Source organism: Drosophila biarmipes, unplaced genomic scaffold (genome assembly GCF_025231255.1).
Source record: "Drosophila biarmipes strain raj3 unplaced genomic scaffold, RU_DBia_V1.1 ptg000042l, whole genome shotgun sequence".
Taxonomy (NCBI): Eukaryota; Metazoa; Arthropoda; class Insecta; order Diptera; family Drosophilidae; genus Drosophila; species Drosophila biarmipes.
In genome coordinates this window covers 26,084-38,912 of record NW_026114550.1, presented here as the reverse complement: position 1 = coordinate 38,912, position 12,829 = coordinate 26,084, and the positions used below count along the sequence as shown (strand labels likewise).

The following is a 12,829-nucleotide window of genomic DNA, read 5'->3' as shown; positions in this document are numbered from 1 at the left end:
TTTTTATTCATATTTCATTCATATTTTTTGAATAGAAATTAGCAATATATATGTTGTTATAGATTTTATTTCTATCGAATACGGCCATTTTTATATAGCATTCGTATACGTTTGTTTTCCAATTTATACTTGTTTCGCCACTAATAATAACAAGTTTTTATTGATGTCAAAAAGAATCATATTCTTTATAAACACAATATTTATTTTTCATATATTTTCTTTATATATGCACATTTCATTCTAAAATATCATTTTTGTTCGACATACATAATATATTGTATCCACACATGTACAATTTTTGTTTAACCAATATAAGATATTGAGTTAATCATTTGTATTTTGACGATAAATTTAAAATTTATCTATATATATCCATATAAGTCTCTGGTAATATATAAAATAGAACCGAGTGTATATATATAATTATTACTACTATATTTATTTCTTAAATAATATATACTTATATATTATTTATATATATACTCTTTATTATATATTATATAATTTCTTAAATAACTCTCTTAATAGCTATTTTTTATTATCAACAATATAAGTTGATATTAATATTGAAAATGTATTCATAATTACATTTTTATATTTCTTTGGTAGACTTTTATGTACTATTATTATTTAATAATACACATATAATATAAATCATGTTAGCCTACCTCCTAAAATTAACGATAAAATTCGGAAACAATTTGTTATTCTATGTACAATAGAAACTTGGCCTTTGTTTCAACGTTATTATCTTTGGGCTTAAAATATTAACCGCGGAGCCAAGTCTCGTATTCAAATAAATGAATAAAGAAACAAATTTGACGGATAATATCTTCTCTACTGACATATGTCAATAGCAGACGGCCGGCCCATTGACCATCCTATAGTAGTTTTTGGACACGCTGTCTCCCATTCGGGTATATTCAATTTACTTTGCCACTCACCCATATAGTGTTCTCTTATATAATAAGACAACGCACTTTTATATTCATTATATGGATATATTGCCTTCCTCATATTTGCCACACCACCTATAGTAGTTTTTGGACACGCTGTCTCCCATTCGGGTATATTCAATTTACTTTGCCACTCACCCATATAGTGTTCTCTTATATAATAAGAAAACGCACTTTTATTTTCATTATATGGATATATTGCCTTCCTCATATTTGCCACACCACCTATAGTAGTTTTTGGACACGCTGTCTCCCATTCGGGTATATTCAATTTACTTTGCCACTCACCCATATAGTGTTCTCTTATATAATAAGAAAACGCACTTTTATTTTCATTATATGGATATATTGCCTTCCTCATATTTGCCACACCACCTATAGTAGTTTTTGGACACGCTGTCTCCCATTCGGGTATATTCAATTCTCTTTGCCACTCACCCTTATAGTATTCTCTTATTTAATAAGAATACTAAAATACTTCTCATATTATAGATGTAATCTATTAACTTCTCAATATCCATGCGGTTTATGTATGGTATTGACAAAATCCTATGCATTTGCATAAGATTTATTTTGCCACAATTTATAGTACTAGTGCCGCCCTCACTAGGTATAAATATCTCATTTCGCTAGTAGTGTATGGGCAAATTCTACTAGCTATTCTCATAAATATGTCACTTATATGCCATATCTATACAATTCATGCACTTTTATATGTATATTTGCTATATTATACATTATTATGCCTTATAGGTATTATACCTATAAGCCACATCCATACGATTGCTTAATATAAATATATGTATAATTTTTTATACATATTTTTTTTTTATTTATGTATGGTTTTTTATTCATATCCATATACTGTATTCACTTTTATATGGATATGATTGGCGTTTTATATAGTATTGACAAAATCATAAGTTTGACCAATACGAGGAGAGGTCCGCCAACGACCACCTCCCTATAGGTGTTTTTGGACACGCTGTCTCCCATTCGACTGCTTACTATACTAGGGGCTACCCGCTCCGTATGATATTCTCTCATATAACAAGAGAATGCAAGAAATATTCGTATTTTATGAATATAATCCATTTATTTTTCAATATCCATACGTTTTACTTAGTTTTTTGTACGGTATTGACAAAATCCTATGCATTTGCATAATATTTATTTTGCCACAATTTATAGTACTAGTGCCGCCCTCACTAGGTATAAATATCTCATTTCGCTAGTAGTGTATGGGGAAATTCTACTAGCTATTCTCATAAATATGTCACTTATATGCCATATCTATACAATTCATGCACTTTTATATGTATATTTGCTATATTATACATTATTATGCCTTATAGGTATTATACCTATAAGCCACATCCATACGATTGCTTAATATAAATATATGTATAATTTTTTATACATATTTTTTTTTTATTTTTGTATGGTTTTTTATTCATATCCATATACTGTATTCAATTTTATATGGATATGATTGGCGTTTTATATAGTATTGACAAAATCATAAGTTTGACCAATACGAGGAGAGGTCCGCCAACGACCACCTCCCTATAGGTGTTTTTGGACACGCTGTCTCCCATTCGACTGCTTACTATACTAGGGGCTACCCGCTCCGTATGATATTCTCTCATATAACAAGAGAATGCAAGAAATATTCGTATTTTATGAATATAATCCATTTATTTTTCAATATCCATACGTTTTACTTAGTTTTTTGTACGGTATTGACAAAATCCTATGCATTTGCATAAGATTTATTTTGCCACAATTTATAGTACTAGTGCCGCCCTCACTAGGTATAAATATCTCATTTCGCTAGTAGTGTATGGGCAAATTCTACTAGCTATTCTCATAAATATGTCACTTATATGCCATATCTATACAATTCATGCACTTTTATATGTATATTTGCTATATTATACATTATTATGCCTTATAGGTATTATACCTATAAGCCACATCCATACGATTGCTTAATATAAATATATGTATAATTTTTTATACATATTTTTTTTTATTTATGTATGGTTTTTTATTCATATCCATATACTGTATTCACTTTTATATGGATATGATTGGCGTTTTATATAGTATTGACAAAATCATAAGTTTGACCAATACGAGGAGAGGTCCGCCAACGACCACCTCCCTATAGGTGTTTTTGGACACGCTGTCTCCCATTCGACTGCTTACTATACTAGGGGCTACCCGCTCCGTATGATATTCTCTCATATAACAAGAGAATGCAAGAAATATTCGTATTTTATGAATATAATCCATTTATTTTTCAATATCCATACGTTTTACTTAGTTTTTTGTACGGTATTGACAAAATCCTATGCATTTGCATAAGATTTATTTTGCCACAATTTATAGTACTAGTGCCGCCCTCACTAGGTATAAATATCTCATTTCGCTAGTAGTGTATGGGCAAATTCTACTAGCTATTCTCATAAATATGTCACTTATATGCCATATCTATACAATTCATGCACTTTTATATGTATATTTGCTATATTATACATTATTATGCCTTATAGGTATTATACCTATAAGCCACATCCATACGATTGCTTAATATAAATATATGTATAATTTTTTATACATATTTTTTTTTATTTATGTATGGTTTTTTATTCATATCCATATACTGTATTCACTTTTATATGGATATGATTGGCGTTTTATATAGTATTGACAAAATCATAAGTTTGACCAATACGAGGAGAGGTCCGCCAACGACCACCTCCCTATAGGTGTTTTTGGACACGCTGTCTCCCATTCGACTGCTTACTATACTAGGGGCTGCCCGCTCCGTATGATATTCTCTCGTATAACAAGAGAATGCAAGAAATATTCGTATTTTATGAATATAATCCATTTATTTTTCAATATCCATACGTTTTACTTAGTTTTTTGTACGGTATTGACAAAATCCTATGCATTTGCATAAGATTTATTTTGCCACAATTTATAGTACTAGTGCCGCCCTCACTAGGTATAAATATCTCATTTCGCTAGTAGTGTATGGGCAAATTCTACTAGCTATTCTCATAAATGCCTTCTTTATGCCATATCTATACAATTTATGCACTTTTATATGTATATTTGCTAATATTATACATTATTATGCCTTATAGGTATTATACCTATAAGCCATATACATACGATTTCATTTTTTTATTTATATATGGTTTTGTATTTATAACCATATACCGTATTTACTTTTATAAGGATATGATTGGCGTTTTATATAGTATTGACAAAATTATAAGTTTGACAAACACTTTTTTAAGTCTTTTAGTTAAAATTGTCATTTTTAATTGACTATCTAAACACTAGATATATTTGCACATGGAGCAAAGAGTATAAAAATTGGTCGCGTCACTAATAATATCGCGATACATTTTTACTACCATCAAAATACCACATACGTTTATATGTCCTCTTTATTTAATTTGGTTTCTAAACCTCAGGAATAGTTTTAATTATATGTGCGCTCTAAGTTGAATGAATTTCTTGAATCTCTTTACTTGAATTTCTAAGACTTAAAAATATTTATAAATAGATGTCCTATTGCATAATATTTTTTTATCGCTTCACTTATAAAATAACGATCCTGCCTTTCTACCTTTGAATAAACATTCATATAAACATGGAGAAAAAAACGTTCGCGTCACTAACAGTATGTGACGATAAAATTTTGCTAACATTAAAAGGAACATATTTTTATATGTCAACTCTTAGTTGAATTGGTCTATTGCTTAAGATTCTAGACCTTAGGAATATTTTTATATTATATGTTTGCCAATCTTCGCGTCACTAAAAAGATGACGATTCATATTGTTATTATTAGATGGTCGAGTTGTACTTATATTGATATGTTAATCAAATTGGTCTCTTACTTGAAAATCTAGACCTTAGGAATATTTTTATATTATATGTTTGCCAATCTTCGCGTCACTAATAAGATGACGATTCATATTATTATTAGATGGTCGAGTTGTACTTATATTGATATGTTAATCAAATTGGTCTCTTACTTGAAAATCTAGACCTTAGGAATATTTTTATATTATATGTTTGCCAATCTTCGCGTCACTAATAAGATGACGATTCATATTATTATTAGATGGTCGAGTTGTACTTATATTGATATGTTAATCAAATTGGTCTCTTACTTGAAAATCTAGACCTTAGGAATATTTTTATATTATATGTTTGCCAATCTTCGCGTCACTAATAAGATGACGATTCATATTGTTATTATTAGATGGTCGAGTTGTACTTATATTGATATGTTAATCAAATTGGTCTCTTACTTGAAAATCTAGACCTTAGGAATATTTTTATATTATATGTTTGCCAATCTTCGCGTCACTAATAAGATGACGATTCATATTGTTATTATTAGATGGTCGAGTTGTACTTATATTGATATGTTAATCAAATTGGTCTCTTACTTGAAAATCTAGACCTTAGGAATATTTTTATATTATATGTTTGCCAATCTTCGCGTCACTAATAAGATGACGATTCATATTGTTATTATTAGATGGTCGAGTTGTACTTATATTGATATGTTAATCAAATTGGTCTCTTACTTGAAAATCTAGACCTTAGGAATATTTTTATATTATATGTTTGCCAATCTTCGCGTCACTAATAAGATGACGATTCATATTGTTATTATTAGATGGTCGAGTTGTACTTATATTGATATGTTAATCAAATTGGTCTCTTACTTGAAAATCTAGACCTTAGGAATGTAATATATAAAGGATTAAAAATTCGCCACAAAGCCAAGCAAACAATCAATGCATACAAATAGATTGTTGGTTGAACTTTATATAAGAAGTTCAACACAACAAATAAATTATGCAATTTTATTATCGAATCATCAAGCAAAGGATAAGCTTCAGTGGATCGCAGTATGGCAGCTGCTCAACCACTTACAACACCTTGCCTGTTACAAAAGTCGTTTACAATTGATTCTAGGCTTTGTCATTGTATTAAATAATGCTTTTATATGTAACTAGCGCGGCATCAGGTGATCAAAGATCCTCCCAATTTACTATGTTACAAATTACATTGGCATCACATCCATTGTCGTTTAAAAAGTAAATTATAAACTTTAAATGGTTTAGAAGCCATACAATGCAAATTGCCCCTTATTTATCATTGCAGTCCAGCACGGATACGACCTTAGAGGCGTTCAGGCATAATCCAACGGACGTAGCGTCATACCACTGTTCGCTCGAACAAGTATTGTGCCATTGGTCCGTACCTGCGGTTCCTCTCGTACTACGCAGGAATGCTGTCGCAACAACGTTTTGTCATTAGTAGGGTAAAACTAACCTGTCTCACGACGGTCTAAACCCAGCTCACGTTCCCTTGCATGGGTGAACAATCCAACGCTTGGTGAATTTTGCTTCACAATGATAGGAAGAGCCGACATCGAAGGATCAAAAAGCGACGTCGCTATGAACGCTTGGCCGCCACAAGCCAGTTATCCCTATGGTAACTTTTCTGACACCTCTTGTTAAAAACTCTTTAAACCAAAAGGATCGATAGGCCGAGCTTTTGCTGTCCCTGTGTGTACTGAACACCGAGATCAAGTCAGCATTTGCCCTTTTGCTCTATGTGTGGTTTCTGTCCGCACTGAGCTGGCCTTGGGACACCTCCGTTATTATTTGAGAGATGTACCGCCCCAGTCAAACTCCCTACCTGGCAATGTCCTTGAATTGGATCATACCTGAGTAATTGGAGTTATACCAAATTTTCAAATCAAAAATACATAAATGCACCGTTTTATTAAAGAATTTGTTTGCGAATATATAACAAACTCGTGATACTTTGATCAAGAAGCTTGCATCAAAACCCAATACCATAAGATATAATAAATATATCCGTATAATGGCTAGGAAATGATACACGTTCCATTTAATCAAGTAAGTAAGGAAACAATAAGAGTAGTGGTATTTCATTGGCGATACCAAACCGAGGTCTAATATCTCCCACTTATTCTACACCTCTTATGTCTCCTTACACTGCCAGATTAGAGTCAAGCTCAAAAGGGTCTTCTTTCCCCGCTAATTATTCCAAGCCCGTTCCCTTGGCTGTGGTTTCGCTAGATAGTAGATAGGGACAGGTGTGTCTCGGATCCCTCCGAACTTATTTAACGTGACGTGTTCCGCACTGAAGGGATTACAGCCACGGCATTCTAATATACCCACAAGGGAGTATATAATGCAAGGGTCTGGGTTAAGCGCCAAACCAACGCCCTGGACTAGAAGCTATAGCTATGTACATAGCAACCACCCCAGTAGCAATTTAAGTACTTGCTTGTCGGGCAAGCACTCCCCCTTGCATAGGGGCGAGATCTATCTAAAATCTTTACTGTTCTTTGGGTCGCAGCACCCGAGTTGTATTAACGCAACATCCACGTCGAGCCCGGGGACTCTACCCGCGATATAGGTGTCAACCACAGCCACCACGAAACTCCCACTAGGGGGCCGACCTCAATGAGTAGCCTTGGAGAACCACTCAACCCGTGGCACCGAAATTTCAGGCTCGGTGGGCCTCACCCCTTCAGCTCCGACAAGCTCGGATGGGGCAACCATGTCATATTAGTCGCCTCCTACGACAAGCAATGACAAGCTGTGGCAGTATTCTTCGCCGTTGCCACACGGCAAGGGGGTTTTGGGACTATTGTCCCGGCGCCTGCGGTTCATCCCTCGTCGCTTCCATCCTACGCCTCGAGAAGGCAGCATCAGCAAAAGCTCCTAGGAGACGCATCCGTTCTGGGGTCTCGACTACTCCTGCGACGTTCCATCGTTCTTGGACTCGAACAATGCCAAGGGCATCCAAGTCACGCAAATCGCTATAGAGGCGGCACTCACATAGTACGTGAAGCCAGTCCTCACTCTCCTCTCCACATGAGCATGCGGTTGTGGTGCTGAGGGTTCTACCATGGAGGAAAGCGTTGAACGACCCGTGTCCGGTCAGCAAGAACCCGGCTCTTAAGGTGAAGACAAAGTCCTTCCTCTTGTAGACGAACGCTGCCTCTGGGAAAAACTGGCGAGTCACAAAACCGTGAGCCGCCTGGTCCCATCTGAGTTGCCACTCATTTAGCAGACATTCGTCTAGCAGAGCCATCTTGGATTTCCAGTCCAACACAGACAAGTCCTGTCCATAGAGCCAATCGCTCTCGTCCAGGGGAACGTGCTTCCTGAGCTTAAACTTCACTGCCATCCTGTGAGCATCTAAATCCATTGGAGGAGCACCAGCAAGCACCTGCAGTGCCACCGTGGACACTGTGCGGCATACCGGTAGGCATCCCAATAGGATGGTCCTCTGGCACGAGGTGAGGAGTCTTAAGGACTTGCCCTTGCTCGCCGCCTTGTACCAGACCGAGGCACCGAAGAGTGCACAGGGGACCATGAGTCCGCTGTATATCGTCCTCTTAGCACGGGAGCTGAGCCCCCAATCGACTCGGAGCACCCGTGCTAGCCCTCCGGCAACTCCAGCCAGCCGATCTCTGAGAGCAGAGATATGCGGGAGAAAGCTCATCCGCTCGCCGACTAAGATGCCAAGGTACCGGCATTTGGTGACGTATGGCAGGCTTGCTCCAGCAAACCGTACCGTCGGTCTCCTAGTGTCTGAAAGATTCCCTTTCAGCAACATGATTGCCGTCTTGCTGGTTGACACACTCACTCCAACCTCAGCTCCCCAGGCTCCCACGATGTCCATCAACTGCTCACCCTTTCGCTCCAGATCGGCACGGGAATTCCCATCGACGAAAAGTAGCAAGTCATCTGCAAACGCGCTCAGAGCACAATGTGGCTCCAGGCGCTGAAGCAGCACATCCATCAGTAGGTTCCAAATAAATGGACCACTGACGGACCCTTGCGGGCAGCCCCGTGTAACCGACACTGTGGCCGCTTCGTAACTGCTGATGATACTGGCACTTCGACCGGAGAAATAACTTTTCCACAAGTCTATCTCTCGACAGCCGACGTCGATAAGCCGATCCAGCACCGCGTTCCACTCAACATTGTCGAAGGCACCCTTGAAATCAACAAAGATTCCCAGCACCCTCCTCTCGCGGCTGGTGGAAACGGTGTTTTTAGCGTGCATCCACGCATCCTCAACGCAGCGTCCAGGCCGAAATCCAAATTGCCATCTGCAGCCATCCGGTAGCACATCCTTCAGTCGATTCACCATGATCCCTTCCAGCACCTTTCCGAACACTGGCAAAAGGCATATGCCACGATAAGAGGCAGGATCGCTCCTGTCCTTATCTGGCCCCTTTACCAGCGGTATCACTCTCGGGTGTTTCCACTCGGCAGGAAAATATCCTTCCGAGAGGCATCGAGAGTACAACTTCGTCAGGTGCTGAGGGATAGCACGCCATACCTCCTTGACGATCCCACCCGTGATGCCGTCCATTCCCGGCGATCGCCGGCTTCTCAGCTTCGCGACGCTGGTTGCCACCTCGAAGGCTTCGAGGGTCGGTGGAGCAGCAGGAGTTATACCCTCACGCACTGTGGATTCCGCAACAGGGAAGAAGTTGCGGAGGAGTATATCTGCGCAGTCGTGCCATGTCGTAAGTAGCGCGCCGTTCGACCTAAGACATCCAAGATCGGTTGTCTTTTTCCGGCCTCGGCATATTCGGTAGGCGTGCCCCCATGGATCATCCTTGTGCCGTCCCACGAAGTCCCGCCAGTTTTGTTCCTTTGTCATCAGGATAAGCTTCTTATACTGGCCTGAGGCAAGCCTTAATCCAGCGGCAAGTCGCTCAACATCGCCGGTGCCACTCCGACGAGCTGCCTGCAGCCTGCGCCTCAGTCTCCTGACCTCTTGGCGCTTGGTACTCAGTTCAGGATTCCACCATATTACGTTTCCCCTTGCTGCAGGTATCCTGCGACAGTAGGAATCTCGTTAATCCATTCATGCGCGTCACTAATTAGATGACGAGGCATTTGGCTACCTTAAGAGAGTCATAGTTACTCCCGCCGTTGACCCGCGCTTACTTGAATTTCTTCACTTTGACATTCAGAGCACTGGGCAGAAATCACATTGTGTCAACACCCGCTAGGGCCATCACAATGCTTTGTTTTAATTAGACAGTCGGATTCCCCAAGTCCGTGCCAGTTCTGAATTGATTGTTAATTGATAATCGTTATAATTAATAAGAACTAATTGGTTTAACCCAATTAGTATTCTTAAAAATTTTAGCAAGAAAGTTCCACAATTGGCTACGTAACTAAACTATCCGGGGAACAAGTAACTAACATAAATGCTAGAAACTCTATTTACCCAGAACGAGCACATAAACCATGTTATTGTTTCCCAATCAAGCCCGACTATCTCAATCTTCAGAGCCAATCCTTATCCCGAAGTTACGGATCTAATTTGCCGACTTCCCTTACCTACATTATTCTATCGACTAGAGACTCTTCACCTTGGAGACCAGCTGCGGATATTGGTACGGCCTGTTGAGAAGTTTGCGTGTCCCCACCATAAATTTTCAAGGTCCGAGGAGAAAATATCGACACAACAGTATATGTCATGCTCTTCTAGCCCATCTACCATATCTCTCTGCGAAAGACTTCCATGGTAGTACGGCTATAAAACAGAAAAGAAAACTCTTCCGATATCTCTCGACGGCTTCTTTATGGTCGTTCCTGTTGCCAGGATGAGCACGAGGCCCATATTTAATAACAAACGGATACTCAACAGGTTACGGAATTGGAACCGTATTCCCTTTCGTTCAAAATTATTCAAGTATATTAATTTAGCTAGATTTTATATAATATATATATTTGTTTGGCATTTGTATTTTACTTGAAAATTTTCGGCTTTCGCCTTGAACTTAGGACCGACTAACTCGTGATCAACCACTGTTCACACGAAACCCTTCTCCACTTCAGTCCTCCAAGGTCTCATTCGATTATTTGCTACTACCACCAAGATCTGTACCAATGGCAGCTCCATGCAGGCTTACGCCAAACACTTCTACGCATACCATTGTACCTTCCTACTCACTAAAGTTTCAAAATTTATATTACAAGTAATATAAATCATCTACTTTAGCGGTAATGTATAGGTATACAACTTAAGCGCCATCCATTTTAAGGGCTAGTTGCTTCGGCAGGTGAGTTGTTACACACTCCTTAGCGGATTTCGACTTCCATGATCACCGTCCTGCTGTTTTAAGCAACCAACGCCTTTCATGGTATCTGCATGAGTTGTTAATTTGGGCACCGTAACATTACGTTTGGTTCATCCCACAGCGCCAGTTCTGCTTACCAAAAGTGGCCCACTGGGCACATTATATCATAACCTTGAACTTCATATCAAGAAAGTTAAGGTTCTTACCCATTTAAAGTTTGAGAATAGGTTAAGATCGTTTCGACCCTAAGGCCTCTAATCATTCGCTTTACCAGATAAGATTATTTTATATAATATTAAAATGCACCAGCTATCCTGAGGGAAACTTCGGAAGGAACCAGCTACTAGATGGTTCGATTGGTCTTTCGCCCCTATACTCAATTCTGACAATCGATTTGCACGTCAGAACTGTTTCGGTCTTCCATCAGGGTTTCCCCTGACTTCAACCTGATCAAGTATAGTTCACCATCTTTCGGGTCACAGCATATATGCTCAAGGTACGTTCCAGTTAGAGGCATAAATAATATAAATATCATTATACATAACTATATAGAACGCCCCGGGATTGTGTTAATTAGCTATAAATAGTTAAAAAACTAATCCCATTATTAGTCAAGTTAATTACGCTATTAGGTTTATATCCCAATAACTTGCACATATGTTAGACTCCTTGGTCCGTGTTTCAAGACGGGTCCCGAAGGTATCCTGAATCTTTCGCATTGTTAATCCTACAAGTGCATATAATAAACACAAAAATCAATGATAATTATGCCATTATATAATTCCGAAAAATTAACGCACTGTATTCATATAAATCTATCAGCACTTTATCAAATTAATAACATTTATTCTGTGTTAAAATGCAAGCAAATTAATTTGAATAAACTATAAGTTATATTTTATGATAAATTTGGTATGCTAATAGATTACAATGTCCTTATATGGAAAAAATGCACACTATTATCATAATATTGTTTAAATATTACAATTCTAATGATGAATTTTCCATAACGGATATTCAGGTTCATCGGGCTTAACCTCTAAGCAGTTTCACGTACTGTTTAACTCTCTATTCAGAGTTCTTTTCAACTTTCCCTCACGGTACTTGTTTACTATCGGTCTCATGGTTATATTTAGTTTTAGATGGAGTTTACCACCCACTTAGTGCTGCACTATCAAGCAACACGACTCTTTGGAAACATCATCTAGTAATCATTAACGTTATACGGGCCTGGCACCCTCTATGGGTAAATGGCCTCATTTAAGAAGGACTTAAATCGTTAATTTCTCATACTAGAATATTGACGCTCCATACACTGCATCTCACATTTGCCATATAGACAAAGTGACTTAGTGCTGAACTGATTTCTTTTCGCTCGCCGCTACTAAGAAAATCCTTGTTAGTTTCTTTTCCTCCCCTAATTAATATGCTTAAATTCAGGGGGTAGTCCCATATGAGTTGAGGTTGTGTATAACTTTTATATGCAATTAATTCTTTATATATAATGATAAAACATTTTATTAAATTCGTTATATTAATAATATCTGTATATAAATGGCATTTGTTTGATTTAACGAATCAACGAAGAACAATAATATTGTCAACGGTTTTCTATTTTCTAATCATTAATAAGAGACAATTCTAGATAAATTTTTATGCTAGACATTTCTCAGTATCA

The 12,829-nt window shown here is 37.7% G+C and overlaps 1 pseudogene; it reads right to left on the bottom strand.

Annotated features, from left to right (window-relative positions):
• Positions 1-5,866: 5,866 nt before the first annotated feature.
• Positions 5,867-12,618, bottom strand: LOC127012282 (large subunit ribosomal RNA; annotated as a pseudogene).
• Between the last annotated feature and the right edge of the window lie 211 nt (positions 12,619-12,829).